Source organism: Hesperophylax consimilis, chromosome 5 (genome assembly GCF_061612785.1).
Source record: "Hesperophylax consimilis isolate HC1 chromosome 5, BYU_Hcon_1.0, whole genome shotgun sequence".
Classification (NCBI taxonomy): Eukaryota; Metazoa; Arthropoda; class Insecta; order Trichoptera; family Limnephilidae; genus Hesperophylax; species Hesperophylax consimilis.
Window position 1 is genome coordinate 34,182,585 of NC_142840.1, and position 21,692 is coordinate 34,204,276.

Sequence of the window (21,692 nt, forward strand, 5' to 3'; positions counted from 1 at the left end):
ACCTCTCAAATTAGTCTCCCTCGCGTCGCGTCGTTTGAATTATAATCAAGAAGTAAATTTAAGGGTCTGTGAAAAGTAGAAAGAAATTTGGGGCCAAGTCTCGGTCGCGTGACCTGCCGACATTAGGCGCACCTTCAATACTGTCACGGGGAAATAGCATTTCTTCTGAGACCGCCACACCATCGCACTAAGTCTGATGTCTTGTGGAAAACCTGTTTGAAAAACCTATAACGATTGTCTAATTTAAAAGCGTCAGATTTTTGGCTTTGTGGGTAATTTATGCATTTTTTTATGCCATTAAACGACGAGACAAACGCAATAATGCAGCTTTTTTTTGTACGTAAGTGAAACAAATTAGACTTGTGTGTACAATATTAAAAAATAATCCGTTTACTCCATACTTAGAAGGTCAGTGAGATGATGACATTATTATTAAGATAACGTTTTAAAACTGAATCAAATGTTGAAACAATTATTCCTAAATTGAGTAAGACAACTTTAAAATAGTAAGAAGTCTTAGCTTTAATAATATTTTTTAAATGTTTTTAAATATTCTTTACTAACAAGTATCATTAAAATCAGGACATAGAAATAATATTTAAATTATTTAATACTCTTTTAAACAACAGCTTATGCAAGATAAGTTTATTTGAACAATCATCATTAGCATGTTTTCATGAAGTCCGGATTATTTTGTAGTTCGTTTTATAATGATGAGTTTTATTTTATTTTTAAAAGGAATATATTAATTTAATGAAAGACAATAGTTACCTACAGTGTGTTATGTAAGCCAATTAAAAGATAACTAATAAATGTAGTTCTCTTTCAATTGAGCTACTATTTCTATTGAAAAAATATAATACATTTTGAATAAAAAATACAAGTTAATTAATTAATTAATTAATTAATTAACAGGTTAGTTAATTAAATAACTTGTCGGATTTCGAATAAGCCGACGTACCTAAATTGGCAGAGCACCTAACCGGCAATCAGAAAGCTGCAGGTTCGATTCCCGTCAGCGGCGTGTATTTTTTCTGGAAAGATTTTTCGATTTGTATAGTTGTTTCAGCCTAATAATTATTGCTTAAAAATAATATGTTACCCTTTGTGCCGTGCATAAAAAAACCTTGTCTCCTGAACATTAATATAAAATATAACTAACTAACTAACTAACCATCACGCCGTTTCCCCGCAGGGGTAGACAGAGAGGACGGACCGCCAAACAACTCGGTCTTGGCAAACACTCCTTGTCTCATTCACATTCATACATCGTCTCATACATACTCTTCTATTGTTCTGACTCTTGACATGGCCCGACTCAAGTATCTGATTCACTTGGTCATGCCATGTCTTCCTCGGGCGTCCCCGACTTCTGCTACCATTCACATTTGCATCGTATATTCTCCTTACACTCCTTTCTTCGCTCATTCGCTCTACATGCCCAAACCATCTAAGCGTCCCTTTCTTGATCTTACTCATTACGCTTACATCAGCCTTACACTCTTTGCGGATCTCCACATTCCTCACACGATCATACATGGTTTTACCACACATACGCCTCAGAGATCTCATTTCAACAGCATTCAATCTACTTTCATCCTTTCTTTGCCAGTTCCATGCCTCACTTTCATACATCAGGGTAGGCACCAGCACTCCATTGTGGACTGCTAACTTCGCTTCTTTGGACAATTTTTTGTTAGCGCCAACTGCGTTCAGTCCTCCATTAATGGAGTTACCTGCATTTACTCTTCTTTCAATATCTCTGTCAGCCTTCCCATCTCTCGTAAACATGCTTCCTCAATACACAAACTCATCCACCTGCTCCAAGTATTCCTCATACACAGCTATATTGCACACTGTTTTCGTACTCTCTCTTTCAAACACCATTACTTTAGACTTACTTACATTCATCATTAACTCATTCTTCATGCATACTTCGTTCATCCTAGACACGAGAGACTGCAGATCATCCATACTATTAGCAATCAGCACCGCATCATCAGCATACAAGAGACAACATACTTTCAATATATATATATATATATATTTGATCGTCGAAGAAAATATAGAGACTCTCAAATGAAAATTTGTAACAGAAAAATAAGTTTCGAATTTCCTTTTATGTCGATAAATTACAATTAAAGATTTTACGCATCAAGTTACAAAAAAATGTATTTTTTTAATGTTTCGCCCTTATCACAGATATGTAATGTAAAAATTCATTAATAACGAAGTATTGACTAAGTAAGAATTGGAATTTTAAAAAATACTACTGTTAATTTTACAGTCACAATGCATTACTTTCATGTATTTTGTAAGTCAAGATAGCGTCCGTTCGTTCTAAAGGCATGGGGTAGGTCCGTAAGCCGTCTGTCCGAGGGGTATCTGGTAATGCTACCTACTGCTAGCTACCAGAACTAGTAACCCAGCCCATACTTTCTCCGCAGCTTCGGGTCCGATCTGAGAAAAAGTTTAGCATCCCCTTCACTGGGGGTGCACTTTAACTAAATTAATTTGGAACGAAGACATTGGAACTAAACGACGGCGTGGAACGCACGAGGTTGAAATATTTGATTTAAATAATTCTCACTGTATCGATTTAGAGAAATGTAAAAAAAAACTTTAATATATATTCTTGTCTTAAACATAACTAACCAGTTTTAACCCTTTATTACTAAGTACATTTAATTATTATTTTATTATTTAAGACTGGTAATCAAATATTATCAATTAATGTGTTAACCTATTTTATTTTATTTTTATTTCTCTGCTATTCATTTCTTCTCTTTTTTTAATATTTCTTCTTCTTCTTCTTAGCACTATCCCAACTCATTGCCTAGGTAGGCTGTTGGGGTCGGCTCTTCTCGTTCTCAGGTTATAGCTTCTTCGGTTCTGAGTGTCGCTTTCATTAGGCCGTTTCTTTGTAGGATTTTGGAGCATTAGGTCATCCAGGAGTTCTTTTGTCTACCTCTGGATGACTGTCTTTGAAGCTCTATAGGCATTGCCTGCTTCACTGTGTGGTCTGGTGGTCTCCGTCTTATGTGCCCATACCATCTTAACTGTCGTTCCTCTAGCTTACTGTTTATGTCAGTGACACCCAGGCTACCACGAATGCGTGAGCTTTTAATTTTATCTTTTAATGATACTCCTGCCGTCCATCTAAGCATTCGCATTTCTGCTGATTCGAGTTGCCTAGAGTAGGAGTTGTACATAATCCAGCATTCGGAGCTATACATTATCGCGGGTCTAACAATAGTCTGGTATGTCTTTCCTTTAAGTTTTATTGGCATTTTCGGGTCGCACAAAATTCCTGTTACGGATCTAAATTTCATCCATCCCACTCCTATCCTATGGTTGACATCCGCTGCACATCCTCCGTCTCTGCGGATGAGTGAGCCCAGATACTTAAATGAGTCACAGTTGGCTAATGTTACTCCATCCAATTGCATCGAAGGAGTTACAGCATTTGGGTCTTCAAATGGTAAATACAAATATTCCGTCTTTTTCCTGCTAATTTTTAGTCCATTATCCTCCAGGATCTTTCTCCACCTTTCCAGGCTATTTTGTAGATCACAATGATTTTCTTCTATCAGTACTACATCATCTGCAAAAAGCATAGTCTTGAGAATACTGTTCATTTCTTGACTCGTTAGGTAATTCATGACCATTATGAATAGCAATGGGCTGAGGACAGATCCTTGTTGTACCCCCACTTTAATTGGAAATGTTGGTGACATCCCTGATGTGCATCTTACTTGTGTTTCTACGTCTGTATACATATCTTGTATGGAGAGCACATATCCTTCTGGTACGTTATGAGATCTCAATGCCGCCCATATCAGGCTTCGGGGTACCCTGTCAAATGCTTTTTCCAAGTCTATAAATACCACGTGTAAATCTTTTTTTGCATCTCGATATTTTTCAACTATGATTCTGACTGTTTGAATAGCATCTATTGTTGATTTCCCCGATACAAAGCCGCATTGATCGTCGTGTATTTTTACAATATTCCTAATTCGTGTGTTTATAATCCTCTCATATATTTTCATGGTGTGAGACATAAGCTTTATCCCTCTATAATTGTCGCACTTCCTAGAGTCATTTTAGAGTCTTTTTTTTAATATTTATCAGTACAAAATATGAATGTCAATTTATTTAATTTTTGCCTGTCCTAAAACGGGAATTATTCCTTTTTGGATAGTCAAAACAAATTTTTAAAAACATTTAATAACCTGTACAAAAAATAAAATAAAAAATTAAAACTACGTAAAAACGAACGAATCCTTTTTTAATTCACACCCGAACCATGATATTAATTATAATTTCATTCATTAGAACATTGTGTACAGAACATTTAAGTGTTTATTTCTCGTTTTTACCCTTCAAGGGCGTTCTAGGAAATCGTTTCGAATTATGGATAGAGGGAAATGAATTTAAATATTAATTTTATTTAAATGGACAATTTCAAAATCGTTTTAAGATAAGAATCGAGTTCAGATGACGTTGAGATGCTTAACGGAGGGGCGGTAATTGAAAAAAAAACTTGATAGTTTAGAGAGGGACAACCAAAAAATATGTGATCTAATGTTCCCAATTCTGGACCACATGAAGTACAAGCACGTGAATTTTAAAAAATGTGAGAAGCAACGGAACAGTGTTAAATTTTTATTCGATAGGTTCTTTACAGAAATCTTTTTGGCAATTAATTATTTTGGCCCCCTACCTGAAATGCACATTAAACGTCATCACAGGACACCTGGTGAAAAGGAGTGGATTTAATTAATTATTCTGCTTTCCACCGGAGGGTTCGTGTCGTGTACTTTATATCAATGGCACCACCACACATGAAGGACTTACTCTGGTTGCTTTCAGATTGATTGAGATGATATGTTTTTATTTTCCAATGCATGTCCTTACCGTGACTAAAAATGTCCGGCTGTAATCATTCAGAGTTCAGTCAGTAAAGAGTTGGGGTGTTGCTGATAAAGGCTTGTTTAATCAACTAACTGTAGGTACTGGTGTACTTCATACGTGTAAAGTGTACATTTTAAAGACTAGGTTTGGTCCGTTCTTTCAGTTTTGAAAGGACGTCGCAGAATATTTTTTTTTTATTAATTTTATTCCTCTAATGATGTTACTTACATGTTTTACTATTGTAGAAAATTGAGGAGAAAATTAGTTGATAATAACCATTAGTAATAAATAAATCACTCATGATAGTTAATTTACGAAAAAAATTAAAGCATTAGAACACGATGTTGCCTTTATCGTTTACCTTTTTGTCAGGTATATTTACCTATAGTTAAGATACTAATCGACATTTTCGAACTTCGGAAAAAAATCCGATATCGTTTTCTCAATAATTATTTGATGTCATTTTTTTAAAACTGCTCTTTTATTAATACGATGATTTGAATTTTAATTTTCTTAAGATAGTATTTTTAAAAAGAAGAATCTGTTTACTTATAAATTTTGATAATGAATATCAAAACAGAATTTTGGGTTATCATTTATTAATCACTGGGACTATCCCGTGATATTTTACGGGTCTACTCTAGTAGATAATAAATGTATATATAGTATATACGCAAGAATAAGATTTTTTTAAATATCAGCAACAAATTTTAATTTAACCTCCAAGATTATAATTTTATTTTACTAAAGAACGAAAAAAATCACAGATAACGAATAACCTAAAAATATTTTAATTCCTCCTAATATGAATTATTACAATAGAACCAATTTAGATTGTGATTATTGGGAGCATGGTTTTTAGAAATTGCACTTTTATTAAATTGTATCATGGGATACAATATTAAAAATATATGCAGTATTTTTTAAAGAGTTCGTTAGTCTGAGATTTTTTCTGAAAGTTTTTACTAGCGAGCGTGTCAAAAACGCGTCCATGGTATTCTTAGTCAATTCTTCATCAATCAATCTTATTGTGATTAAGTTTGGGTTAGTGTGCCGTATTCAACTTCGTCCTTCTTTATTTACTCAAAGTCTCAAACAGTAGCGTTAAATTGTTCTTCACCAGAGCAGTTGTCGTATAGCGTGTGTTTAGATAGGAGTGATACTGTTTTGCAAACATTAATCGTCTTAAACCCGATATTTAGTTCAGTTTTGTTCAATTTGATGTGGTTTTTGGCGTTTGGTTTTGGTTAAGCTGTGAGAAACTATAAAACCCCCTAGTTTCAAGTAATATAAATGTTTTTTTGTGAATTTCCTTTACCTCCGTAATTAGGCATGCTCGGTGCGTTTTTGGTCTTCCCGTGACTTAATAAAAACAAATTCAAGTTAATGTCCGTTATGAATTAGGTTGTCGACAATATGGTATTGTCACTGTTTTTTTCTTAAAAAAATGATACAAAAATTTCAATAACGAATTTATTTTCAAGTTGACGAATAAATTTACTATGACGATGTAAAATATACTTTTTTGATTTGCCGCCAAAACTACATCTTTGTTTTTATTCGTGTATTCGGCGACATTGACTCCACAGAGAAGGACTTTGGCCTTTTCTATGTCATAATGAGGTTATAGCCAGTTGAGACCGTTTCTGAATGGGCGGTTTTAAAAAGCTTTTGTAATAAATAATTAGGGAACGAATATATTAAAAATACATATTTTTATTACGATAATCATAAACAGAAAATAAACTTTAGATCTTTCACAAATTTTCACGGTTTTTAAAAAATCACTCCATTGCCGAAATGTCTAGATTGCAATAATTGATAAAAAGATGGATTAGATTTTATCATCCGTCGGTAACTGAACGGTACCCGGTCGTGTTTACAAATTCAAGCTCTCGATTCGGTCGATGCTTCAGGAAGCAATAATCGTCTCGTGCGCTACCATTCACTGCACTGTGAGCACTACAATTATTATTGCAAGGCAGTGATAGCAGATTCGCTTTTCCTAAAAGACTTGCTCAACAATCGGGTTCCTTGGCGTGCTGGTACCTACACCGGATGTCGTTCTATTCGCAATATTGCTTATTGTAAACACGCCATTAGAACCGAGTATCGACCATGAGTTTTCCTGGCAGAATGCTGAATTTTAAGTTGTAATTTTTGCTATTACAAAAGTGCTATTTTGCAGTTAAATCATTTTGCCATCGTTATTCCTTGGGAAGTAACAACAATCAACAAATATATGTAATATATTTTTAATTATAAGCAATGTTTACAAGGCAAAGATTTTGTGCGTAGCAGAAAGGATAAAAAATTATTATTTTATTTTATTTATTATTATTATTTAATTAATTGAATAAGCAATAATTATAAATTGAAAAATGAACCCGCAGTCATATTACCCGTCAGCTTTTCCTTTATTCTCGCTGGCGGCATTTATTTTTTGTCGGAAGATTTTTTCAATATGTATGGGTGTTTTAGGCTAAAGATTATTGCTGATAGTAAAATATAAGTAAATTAAGACGAAATACATTGATTGTGCGCTATAAAGCCATAATGCTGAGAGATACAGAATATTGCTATAACACGGTTGTTTGAATTTCCTATTAAATTAAAATTATTTTTTGAAGACAAAAGAATACTAGAAATGTTAACTAGTAAAATTTACAATTGGCATAAAATTGTTGTGTTTTCGCGTGACAAATTATGTATGTTCTTCACCAATATAATTTTTGTCGCTATTTAACATTTACATTTACATGTATACCAATTGCTTTTGACTGTAGACTTACTATATACATGGATACATATTATTTATTTCATTATGTTGCCTGTACGTGTTCCATGAAGGTATCTACGATATTAGTAAGTTAGCGGGCATAGTCAGCATGTGATTCAATCAGTCAGTAGACAAAAGCCACCACTCTTTGCGCGGCTTCCAAGGTGCAGATAAACTAATCCATGTCAATTTACACAAATTTTTGAATAATGTCAGTCGTTATGCAAAATAACTTTTATTAAAGAACGGATGGGAACTAACGATGCTCTTAGAATTGAAAGAAATCGTACCTACTCATGATCCATATACTTAATTAAGAGGAAGCTACAAGCCAAAAATGTGTATATTCTTGGTATACTTTTTATTGTATGTAATAGACATTAAAATCGCTTGACAAACGGAGTCTAGAAATGATCGATTTCAAGCAAAAACCTGGTTTTAATTTATTTTGTAAATAATTTTATAAGAAAACATAAAAGTAAATCATATGAAACTGTCACAGATAATCTTAGCTATAAAACTGCATTTTTTTAAAGTTGTTTCCTTTATACGTTCATACATTTCAATCGAAAGTTATTTTTATTATATTTTGCATTTAAATTTTTTATGGAGTAATTTATTGTTTATTTGTATTCTACTCAAGCGAAGCGATAAGAAAACCTTCAATTTATCGAAAGTATATTTTTTGGTACTCATAATATATACCAATTCGTTATAAAGATTAATCAAATAAGTGATTTGGCACTAAGCTTCGCCTTAACTCATCTAAGATGCAATTATTGATTCTTTTTCAGCTTGGAGAGACGAAAGTTGTTCGTATATCACTAGTTATGACTAAAAACCTCATTTACTAATTAACTCTTTTTTATTGTCAAAAAGTACATGCGTAATAAAAGTAAAGGTAGTTTCAATTTGATAGATTTATTAGTACTTGTATCATTTATTTTGTGTAAATATCTGTTTGGTTATTGACAGCGCAACCATGCTAGGGATATCGATATAACATTGTTAGACGCAGAGCATATCAAGGTATGCTGTCAAGGCGTTTTTATCTCTGCAGTACAAATGTGAAAAAGATACTTTTCAATGCCTTTTGCACTTCGCTGTATACGTCAGAGCTGTGGGTGGATTACACTTCATCCCAATGGCATAAGATAAAAGTTGCTAACAAAAATGCATATCGCCAACTATTCTGCCTACCGAGATACTGCAGCGCCACGGAAAAGTTCCTGGAGGGACGAGTACACTCTTTCAGAGCGCTTCTCCGCCATCACATGGGAAGCTTATGGCGCAGACTACGCCAATCTAGTAACAAAATCATCACTGCCATGGTTGCCTGGATGGAGTCCCCTCTGATGGCCCTCTGGAGACGGGAGATGTGCAAATATCCCCCATAAACGGCTGTTCACGATCATTTTTGTGTTTATATTATATCTTTTTTCACTTAAATTCCGCTTTTTTGTGCCTATCGGAATCACCTATGTTATTACCAACCTTATTATTATTTTTATTACTTATTATGTATATTATTTCAAATATGGAATGTATTGCATTGCACTACCCCTGCATACATTCTGGAATAAATTCTTATTATTATTATTTTATCGATTCGATATTTTTAAGTTATCTATTTGATCATGATAGAACCACTGATGTCATTCTCATTCTCCCTAGAAATGCACAGCAATATATATGACAGGAAAGATGCCCATGTCCAACTTTGTCGGCAGTATCCTGCTGGCTTTAGTTCAACGTAATGTTTGTCCCTTCAGTATTTATCAACTGCACGATTCTAATCGTGGAGAGGAACCCCGCTGCAAGTTCGGGAGTATTCTAATCTAAGGGTGACAGGTTCATCCCAAGTTCAGCTCAGCACTGAGCGTGTAAAGTACATTTGTGGTTGATAAATTACAGCAAGCATGCAACCAGCACTTGCCTCAGCGCACAGCTTGTCAGCACAAAAGTTTATCACTTTCGCGGGAATGTGTTTTGTGTGCGCGACTATTTACTTCTCTTAAATTATTTGTCTCACGCTGCAAAGCTGAAGAAGATCTGCTCCGAAATTGCATATTATTTCAAACACTTACTCAAAGCGCTACATAAAAGTGGCACATTTTTCATAAATAAATTTTCGGGGTGCAGTAACGTTCTCGCTTTAACCAACATGAAAACGAATCTAAGTTACCCAAAAATAGTCTGAACTTTTAAATTAGCATCACATGGTGCCATCACAGCAGGTGAGTACCATCAACTGCTTAATGATTCTGCATTGACTATCAAAATTTTCAACGTCATTTAGAGTAAGTTTAGCATCTATCTTTTGACGCATTTGACGACCTTTTTATTAATATAGTATAGTACACAGTGAGACTATAGTATTCCCAATCGAGGTATTTTGTGAAACTGAAGGTATTGGGGAGGGGAAGAAGATGGCGAAGATAATTTAGGAAGCATTTGGGTATTCAGATCTGGTCTCAAGCACGGCTAAAGTCATTTTTTTGGTATTGAACTGTGGTATTACACCAGGGCAATACTGAGAGTATCTTCTACTCTGAAACGTGCCGCAAATATACAATTATTTTAATTTTATTTGATATATATAAGTGGGTACAGTGATTTTATATAAGTACATATGGTTACAAAATATATTTATATTCGCAATCTCACCAATGAAGAAACTTATTCCCGTGCTTGGTGAGCGAGTTACACTAATTATAAGGAAAATAGAATAACATTATGCAATAGGTAAGTATTTATATATATATATAATAGGAAAAATTGAAAGTTCTGGATTATCTATATGTGTAGGAATACCGTATATATGTGAGAAAACACAAATATATCAAATAAAGCTCACTTGCGCACACCAGGATTTAAATACGTGATCATAAGTCATCGAACATGCAGAAAAAAAAATGTATCGAAAAAAATGCAAATAAGTCCAAATAAACACGACGATTTCACATCAGAAGAAAGATTTTTTACTGAACCGTTAAAACTTTCACCATCTTGAAACGGAACGGAACTTACAAAAAAATAAAGGAAGACAAAATGTAAAACGGTTTAGTTAAAACAGGACTTCGCTATGCCCAGTCAGTAAATTAATATTTGCAAAATAGTCATTCATGGTCCGAAAATCTTTGGAACCCACATTATTTTTTATTCTTGGCATATCGAATAATAAATTCAGAAAATAGAGCAATATATTTGCCATTCTCTCTTGGTGATTTGTTAGTGACTAACCCTCATACAAACACAAGGAAACATAAATTGCAAAACAATCAAATGCAAATCTCCCTGAAGATTCCAGCCAAGCGAGGCTGCGCCACATCGTGTGGGCTGTGATTGTTATCTGAGAGAATCTTTCTGAACTTCGCCCTCCGATCGTCCCGGCCAAATCCCCGTCATCCTTCACCCCATCCCCACCACCCACCACCCCGCGGGTTGAGCCCATATCATCAGGAAGGTAATATTTCTTGGGCTTAATCCCAACCCTTCCCCGCGGCCTGTACGTGCTGCGTATTTCATCCCTGGCAAATGTCGCATCCGCCCTTGAAATTACCTGCCAAATATATTACATGTACATGCAGTATGGACAGTGAAGAGATATCGTTTTGAACCTTTTCTTTATCTTCTTGAATCGAAACGTGCAATAATAGAAACTCAAGTATCGAAGGATATTCTACCTGGAAATCCTCTATCTATCTTGGCTCTTGCACGAGCAATTTTAGAAAAATGGATCATTCGTCATAAATCGCCCAAACTTCAACACAATTATTGTCCAAACCCTTTTGATTTTATGAAACGATTCTTTATGTGCCCAAATCATATTCTGTACATATACCTATAAGGAATGGTGAACACCAAAGTTCACAATAGCAATATAAAAGTGGATCGGTACTTATACTACGGTTTCAGTTTCCAGTGAATACAGACAGTGTCCGAGAAAACAAAGTCCTTGACTTACCGAAGTTAAGTTCCCTGTGGCCATCTTCGACTGCATTCAGTTACAGGCTAAAGCGTTCAGGGAATAAGTGCAAAAACTTGTCCCCCGGTAAAGTCCGGCTCCGGCAGGTCCATTACAGTTTTCTTCCGGCTCTCATTTATTCAGGGGCGCAACTTACAGACTAAACTCCGTGGAAATGATGGATGGGTAATCAATATGACCCACTTTGTATAAACCGGTATTATTATATCAACCCTGCGAGAGAATAATGAGCTCTATGTGGTGTCTTTGAACTGAAAAGATTGATCCGATTTGAATCGATCATTCTAAGGTAGATAAAATATTTCAGCAAGAATATTTTGGACGGTTTTTGCTGCGGGTAAATTATTAATCAGAAATAATACGTTATTAATGGCAAAATATAAAGGTTACCAAAATTACAAATGTTTAAATTTTAAAAACTGCATAAAATAGGTAAATATATATTCAATGTCCTCCAAAGTGCACGATCGCATAATAGAAGGTAAACGTGACAAATTGTAATTCCAGGGTGTGCAGAGTCGATTTCCATTACAAAACTCAACTATTTTGTCAAAGATTTTCTGTGCATGTGCACAAGAAATAAGAAATGCATTATGGGAGGTTCGAGCGGTTATTATATTGATTGGTATTTATGGTGTATTTACCCAAAGAGCTTCTAAATTATAAAAAGTAAAGAAAATTGTAAATTATTTCGAGTTTCTTAGATTTAAAAACCCCCTTTAAGTCTATTGGATGGAGAAAAATAAATTTATTTTCAGAAAATTGCACGTAGCTTTTAAATTGTGTCATTTATTTCTATTTGCATTTCAATATAAAATTTACTACTAGAACATGACATTTACCATTTAGTGCATAGAAATGTCTGTAATTAAGTTTAAAGCTAAACAAATTATTCTGGAAATTTGATTTTAGAATGACTTTGATTAAAAATGTCTTCCTTCAGCTTTGTAAAAATTATCATCTTACTAAATAAAAATCAGTATTTGTATACGCTAATCTCAGAAATCAATTTCAATGAAATTTTGTGAATGTATATGGTTGGTTCCAGCTTGAAAGACAGGAAAATTTTGAAACTAATATGTGGCGTGGCGAGATCTATAAAAAAAATCATTGAAATTTTTTTTATTTTCAGAGTTCTTATCCAAAAATACATACAACTTCAAATTTTAACTTTCCTACATAGAAGGCGGTCAGTGGCAGAACTTCTGACCGAGCAACTGAACAGGTCCTTGGTAACCAGTTAACTTATTCAACTAACAAGTTTTTTTGAAGTGAAACTTCTTTAGGCGCGTAATGGATTTTCGGGGACGGAGTAAAACCGAGTCAGGATCGACACGAAAATGCGGGTACCCCCACCACCGCTCACCGTTCACTGTCCCTCTCTCACCATATGCGCTTGTTGAGGTGGGGGAGCCGCTCACGAACGTTCTCTCTCTTCTCTTCTTTCCTCTCTCTCAGACACCAGCGAACTGCGCCACGCCAAGCATCAGCTGCTTGGTTAGTATACTGCGTCGTGAGTGTAATACGAGTGAAATACGTAATTGATTGTGGTTCATACGGTTTGGTACAGAATTTCAGTGTTAAAAATGAGTAGTGACGAGATAGAGGTGATGAACACATCATTGTCATTGTAATTTCTTTGTAATTTTTAATTGTAATATTGTTATTTATGTAATATTGTATACTTGTGAATAAATTGAAAATTTTTGGAACTATACATTAATCGAACGTCATTCATCTATAAGAAAATATTAGAAAAAGCAAATCCATGCTTCGTCGTTGAATTATTTAACCTCTAATTTTCAAACTAACCTAAGAGAGAAAATAGAGATGATGAAATGAAAATAGAGAGAGAGGAATACTAGAAGTTTCACTTCTGTCTTGCGTAGGCTTGACACACCCACTTTTTTTCATTAATCCTTTGGTCATACAGTTATACACTTATTTAAAAGCATTTTTGGGGTATACATTTTATGTTAATACATTTATTAATTCTATCCAAATAAAATAACAGTTTGGGAGTCAAAAGAGCGCTATTTAGACTATACGATATTACAAGATTTTAATTTATGTTGTCACCATGTTTTATCATAGAAAGTGCTCGAAGAGTTTTTTTACTTTTTCGCTAGAAAATGGAGTTAAGAAATTGGAGGTCCTTTTTGTTTGAAGATGGTACAGAGTGAGAACAATCTCAAGAACTTTATCGATTATTTTCAGTTGTTGTGTGGACCTCCAAACCAACCGAAATACAAATTGTTGTGGTAATGTGAAGTGAACCTTGATTGGGGAAATGAGTAGTGAGATGGTTGGTTTGTGGGAACGTGTGAAGAAGTGAGTGCGATAATATTCAGGAGTATAGCTATTGTTTAGTGCCGTATCGTGCCGGTCATAGTGGCTTCACAATGATTGGAATTTACTTTGGTAGGGGGATGTAGAGTTAGTGATTAGACCCGCCATCTCGTTAGTTCCGCTGGTGGCCGCGGTCTACCGATGTCGCTGGTGGTGCCGTGCCACCTTCCTTCCACGCTACCTTCCCTTCTCGCCGATGCCTCACGTTGTTTATGTGGGGCGGGCCTCGCGGTACGGCGTTAGTCTACTTCTTACAGATTTACTGGCTCCTTATCAAAGGAGGGCGGGATTCAAAATATAAGGTCAAGTGTAGGCCAGGCCTTGTAATTAATTAATTAATCAAGTGAACGGTTCTTTAAGCCAACCCTAAAAATATACATAATGAGAACCAAGTATTTTTAACCTGCCTATAACTAAGTGTGGAAAATATCATAATATAAGTCAGGTATAGAGCAAAATAGATAACAGTTGCATAAAACACCATGTTTTGGTTTGATATTCTTTTCACATCTCAGCTTGCAAGTAGTTACCAAATATTCGTAATCTCTATACTCCGTTAACAATAAACGAAGTACTTTTGCTATTTGTTTTTGGGGTATTATGCCGTGTTGCGCTAACTCCTTCTTTAGCCAACGTTTCGGACAGCATTGCAGTGTCCATCATCAGGGCAGATGTGTTATTTAGATGTGTTATTATAAATAACACATCTGCCCTGATGATGGACACTGCAATGCTGTCCGAAACGTTGGCTAAAGAAGGAGTTAGCGCAACACGGCATAATACCCCAAAAACAAATAGCAAAAATACTTTTGGCCGTGAAAATCTTAAATCATATTTTAATAAACGAAGTAATCAATTTCGTAGTATGAGTAATCTTGAACCTTATATCAATAGTAGTGCGGCCTAAAAACCATGATGTCTGTATATTTTTTTTTTGTTTAACTCTGCGATACTTTCTTTAACCAGAGGAAAAGTATCCATCATCAGGGCAGATGTCGAATGGCAAATGCGAAACGTTGGCTGAAGAAGGAAGAAAAATAAGAAGCCACAATAACTCAAAATTAATCACGATATTACTTTTCCCCGTGAAAATCTCAAATCATATTATGTCACAGCGCCCTTGAGGTGATTTTTAACAAAAACGGCGCTTTACAAATCATCCAATTATTATTATTATGTTGGGGTAAGGAAACATAAATTATATCATTGATATGTAATATGCGACGTACCTACATCAACCATACCTAAAAAAATTAAGAAGCTGTACAATTAAAAAAAATACAGTTACAAGTAGAAAGATGTAGGTACATTTTTTGCGGCACAGTTTTATTCGGAATCATCTTATCACATTATTTAAAAGAACCGTTTTTACATTGATTTTTTTTAGCAAAATATTGTCAAAAATGAACACACTTAAAACTTGAAAAGGTCTATAGAATTTGGACATGACAATGGCAAAAGCATTACGACACAAACGATAGTTTTATTCATACACTTGTAAACAAGTCAATGTTTCATTAAATAATATTAATAATGATCTTCTCTATTCCATGTTTAATGGTAGATATCTCTCGGTAAATAAATAAAATCAATTGATGGCGATTGCGGAAATAATATTTTTATTATTTACTTTAAATTAAAAGAAAACAAACTTTAATTGACTGAACGTAGCAAAATCCTGGTTTAACTCAAAGATTTTGCAGTTCGTAAATGTGTTTAAAATCGTGCGTCCCGTTTCGACTATCTAGAAATGGAAACAGAAGGTTTTAGTGATTCAGTAAGATTATTTTTTCAACTGCAAAATCGTATTGTGTATTTCGTTTTTATAATTTGCAATTTTCAATATTATCTTACCTACCTGCCCGAAGAATGTTTTTAAAAAGGATTTAATTGAGATAGTGACCTTTCTTTCAAAAAATATATGATTCGTTGTTTTAAAAATAAAATTAACATAAAAAATATAAACACGGTTCAAAAATAAGGTAGGTAGGTGTTTAATTATCTACTTACAAATCTTATGATTTTTAATTAGGAAAATTAAAATCACACTTTTTGGATGCGAGATCTACAGCTCGCAAAACTACAAGTTATGTCAGTAATATAGTTTGTATTATTGTGACAGCTGTTTCGGCAGTCAAGGGCATTATCACATTGTTATAAAGCCGCATTGAGACGGCTTATGTATATTATTTTACCTTAACCAATCTTATTTTTATTATTTAATTATAAGCACTTTGAAAATACATTGTGTGAGGCACTTAGGTACTGATAAATTTGACACGATATTAAAAATACTTAAGATTATTAAATTTCATTTACTTTTATTTAAAAAATGAAATGGGCTTCAAAAAATTAAACACAGTAATAAAAAAACGATAATTTCGTTGTTTTTACATTGCCAGTAGAACTTGCAGAATATAACGTCGCGTCGCGCGTCGTGTCTCACAATTATTTTCACCTACAACCGCGGTACAAAGCTTAGAAGTGATTGTATAAATAAAGATTATCTGTAAAAGGTGAAAGGGTCAGATTCAGGGCAAACAAGAAAGTAAGATAATGCAGGTAGGTGGCAGTAGATAGAGGTAGATGGTTCTATCGGATAAATAAGCATAAGTCGTGGAGCAGACGGCTCCCCACGGGGCGGCGAGAAAACCAAACACAAAAAGGATGGACTGCCGGTTTAGGGTAGAGGTATAAGGGAGTTGGGGGTGTGGGCAGGACCCGAGGAGGCTCGCGGAGGTGTAATAAAAAGCTTAACATTAGCTTCCCCGTTAGTTTCACTTGGGTAAAGTTTGTGTAGATGGAACTCCCGTGGAGTTCATGCCGTGGTAAAGTGGACGCTTAAAATGGAAGGTTATTAACCACATGTGAGCACTGAGCGCCCCGCATTCTCCCAGTGCCACGACTACGAGCGCGTGGCTGTGGATACAATTCAGGTCCACTTACCTTCGTTTTACGCTCGCCGTTGTATCTAAAACTGGCAATCTAAGAAGCTTTTTCCCATTATCTCATCACTAAACCATAGCGAAATTTGGGAGGCGGGAATAGATACCGCCTCCGCGGGAACCATTTATCGGATAACCAACATTTCTGTTGTAGGTCACCCCAAGTGGCATCCTTAGTTTGTTGACTTAGCAGAGGTGACGGGGTTCATGAGGGGAGGTTTTTCCAGGTCTTGGTGGTGGATGCGTCTGTCGTCCAACTGCAAGAGGGTCGAATCAGGAGACATAAGTTGAGGCAGAACCTTTGATATCTTTAGCAGGACTATCGCCTTGCGCCGCAGTGAGAGGTATGGATTCATAAGCCTGTCACTTCTGAACACTCCGATGCCCAGATTCCTACCGACACCTCATACTTTTTTCCAGTAGTGATTGGTGTCATATGTATACATTTACCATATTATTTAATGAATACCATTCCTCAAAATATTGATACGAAATACATTAAACTGCTTACTACGGTTTAAAGCTAATGATTTCACCTAGATTTCACCAGTAATCCCATATTTTGAGGTTCTTTAAATATGGCACATTATGACAAGCGATCTCACAAAATGGCAAAATATGCCTAAAATTACTCCAGTGGTTAAAAATACCATCTACACAGCATCCCACAAGATGTTATAAAGTTCGAGGAATATTATTTTCTTCAGGGCCACTATCTAATGAAAATAAAAATCTATATTGAAAATGGATTATTTCAAAGGTTTCTTTAACCTTTCATTATATTCAGATGGGAACCAATCTACCCGTCGGCTGTTATTACGTGGGGGTCATGATTTAAATGAACTGTGTATTTAAACAAAATTAATTAAATTTTAACCACCAAGTTAAAAATTGCAGAATAATACAATAAAACTTTGTGTTACTGACAAAAATGTTAACAATTTTTTTTATCGGTAGCAAAGAAAATGCTTTATGTAGGTTCTTTTGAGGAAAGGAAGGGGAGGAAGTTCTGGGAATGTAAAAGGTATGAGGGTTGGGTAGGAATCTGGGGGTAAGTTTGAATCCATCCCTCCCACTGCGGGAATCCGGTCACCCCTGCTAAGTCGCTAAACGTAGCAAACCTCTTGGGGTGACCAATGGTAAAAGGTGTTAGTTATCCAATAAATAATTCCCAGGACGGTCGTACCCGTACCCGCTAAATTATGATAAATATTGAAATATTTTGGTGCCTGGAGGGAAATAATTATACCGAATCAGTGGATATCTTCATATTATGACTAAACAAATACAAAATGTTATTATTGAAGCATTTTAGTATATAATATATATGCATTATTAAGCTGTGTATAAGTATCAACAACTTACAATAACTATGAATAATGTATAATTACTATGTATGTTATAAAACCTTTCTCGGTAACTGCAATCTGTCATTTCTGTATTCAAGTGTCGCTAATTTGTAGCTAAGTACCAACCATTTTCATGGTTAATTGCTACTGTTTTAGTTTGTATTATATACTTTGTACAGCGTTATAATTAGATTCCGTTTACAAATGTAGCAATAATATAAATATTTTCAACAAATTTTTCGCTACCGTCGGTCAAAAACTTGCATATAAAATTGACCAAAATTATCAACCTGATGACATACATGAAGATAAAATAACAAATAGCAATCTTTCAATTTTTAAACCAACTTCAGAAAAAAATATTGAAAACATAATACAATCACTTAAAAATGGTAGTGCGCCAGGATACGACGGTATAACTACAGAAATCTTAAAAAAATACTGCAATTTTCTAACCAAACCGATTACGCATATAATTAATGTAAGTACTAAATACGGAATATTCCCGTCTAACTACGAAAAAGCCATTATAATCCCAGTATATAAATCCGGAGATCCAAAAGAAGTAAACAATTACCGCCCAATATCCTTATTATCCAACATTGCAAAAATACACGAAAAAGTAATAAAAAAACAAATTACTGATTATACAGATAACCAAAAAAGTATTAACCCTAGTCAATACGGTTTTAGAGATAAACTTAGCACACAAGACGCAATTGCAGAATTAACTAAGCTTATTTACAAAACATTAGATAGAGGCAAAAAATGCTTAAGTATATTCATTGACCTCAGTAAAGCTTTTGATAGTGTCTCACATTCAAAATTAATTAATAAAGTAAATAATATAGGAATTACTGGCAAAGCTAAAACATGGTTAAAAAGTTATCTCTATCAAAGAACTCAACAGGTTAAAGTAAACAACGAATTAAGTGAAATAGAAAATATAGATTTTGGAATTCCACAAGGAACTGTTTTGGGACCTTTACTTTTTTATATTATATGTTAATAAACTTTTTCAACTCCCAATCATTGGAAACATCATATCTTACGCAGATGATACAGTTATAACTATTGAAGGAAATTCATGGAATGAGGTCGTAGTATCAGCTAATAATGCAATAAATATCGTTAAACTATGGTTTGACGAAAATTTATTGACACTGAATGTCGAAAAAACCCATTTTATACCTTATAGCCTAACAGGGAATAACTCAAATGTAAATCTAAACATAAAAATTCACGAAAAAAATTGCCTCCTTAAATTCGCACCCTGTAATTCAAACTGTATAAACATTAGTAGTAAAAAAGAAATAAAATATCTTGGAATAATTATTGATAATAACATTAAATGGAAAAGTCAAATAAATTCCACAGTAGACAGAATGAGAAAACTAATCTATATATTTTTTAGACTAAGAAATATTGTATCATTAAAAATACTAAAAGATATTTATTATGCACTGGCGCACTCTGTCCTACAATATGGAATCGTGGCTTGGGGGGGTGCATATAAATCATCCCTACTCCCACTGGAAACTATTCAAAAAATACTAATAAAAATCATCTTAAAAAAGCCATATTACTACCCAACTATAAATGTTTTTCAAGATTTCCCGGTTCCCTCACTTACAAAAATTTATGACAAAATTGCACTTCTACAAATACATAAAGATTTCTTTAGTAAAAATAATTTACCACAATTGAATATTAGCAAAAGAATAATATCTGTTGGAGGACTAACCGTGCCACTAGCACGAACCACAACAGCACAACATCACTATATATTCAAGGGTGTAAAATTATTTAATAAATTACCCCTTGATATACGATCGGAAGGAAACTACGAAAAATATAAAAAAAAAAATTAATTAAAATACTCTTGTACCACCTCATAACTTTACTTATTGTTTAGAAATATGTTTTTGCCTTTTAAATTCTTTGAATCATTTATTAACTAACCTATATTTTTATTACTTTTATTGTTATTTTTTGTGTTATTTTTTGTTTTATTACTAATATTTTTTGTTTAATTTAAACAAATGTAAAAATATTTTTGTTGTCCTCTCCTAAACACAAGAAGCTGCTTTATTAGGAGAGTGATTGATATATTGGTGTTTATATTGTTAAAAAAATTGTAACCTTGTTTATATGTTTCAATAAAAAAAAAATAAAAAAAATTAAAAAAAAATAATAAATAAATAAAACATGTAAAATCCCGTAAAAGCAGCCCTAATAAATAAAATAAATATTTGAAAATTGAAACAAAAAATAAATTATTATCATGTAGTAAACTTCTCCTTCTTAAAATCTTATTTCATTTGCATAGATTATTCCAGAGTAGAAGATACTCTCTAAGAATTGAAACGTTGCTTGAAATGGCTATAATCGTGTTCGTGACCAGATTTGAATAGCGAGGTACTCCCCCACCTTCCTCTTCCCCATCTCTTTCCCACTACCGTCAGCCTCACAACATACCCCGAATGGAGATGCCATAGTCTCACTGGCTATAGATGGTTGGGAGCAGTTAGTTTATTCATATTCAAAAATATCAAGTTAAGAACATCTATCGACTCTGACGATTCCATTATGATTGAAATGAATGTTTTTATTTCCGTAATTTCAATAAAGGTTTTCTTGCTCATCCCGTACGTAAACCAAAAAAAATCGGAAAAAACTATAACGATTTTTTTTTATATTCTTAGGAACAAGCCTAGAGTACGTGGGTGTGTATGTGGGTGTAATCAGCCAGGGCACCCGCCGAGCCCTCCCTCCCTTAGTGGTGTCTGCCCACCCCTCCACGTGGGAGGGTGAATTAATCACCGGAATGATAAATAATCGAGGCGCCCTAAAAGGCATTGTGCTTTCATCGAGAAGTATTGATACGCTTATTGCTTATTTATTGAGATTTACAACACTCATAACTCGTGGAGACTCTTACTTGTTCTTAGGAGCCTACACCAACAACTGTTGACGATCACTCAATAAAATACTTACCTGCAGGTATGAATTAATAGTATTAACTATTTTTTTATATTTGGCGTTGGTCCGAAAATGATAAACGATAGTAAAAACACCCTCGAGGTGATTTAACGGCCTCCGTGGATAGCAATTTGAAGGTGGCAAGGTCAAATCCCGGCGTGCGCAAATATTTTTATATTTAATCGCATGTTAGCAAATTTTTGGCATATTTTACTACATTTCTAAAACGTTTTGTGAGACCGCTTTTCATAATTTTCCATATTTATAAAACCTAAAAATATGGGATGGCTTAGGAAATTTACACGGATTCGTTAGCTTTAAACCGTACTTACCATTTTAATATGTTTTCTTGTTAATATTTTGAGTAATGGTATCTGAGTATTATG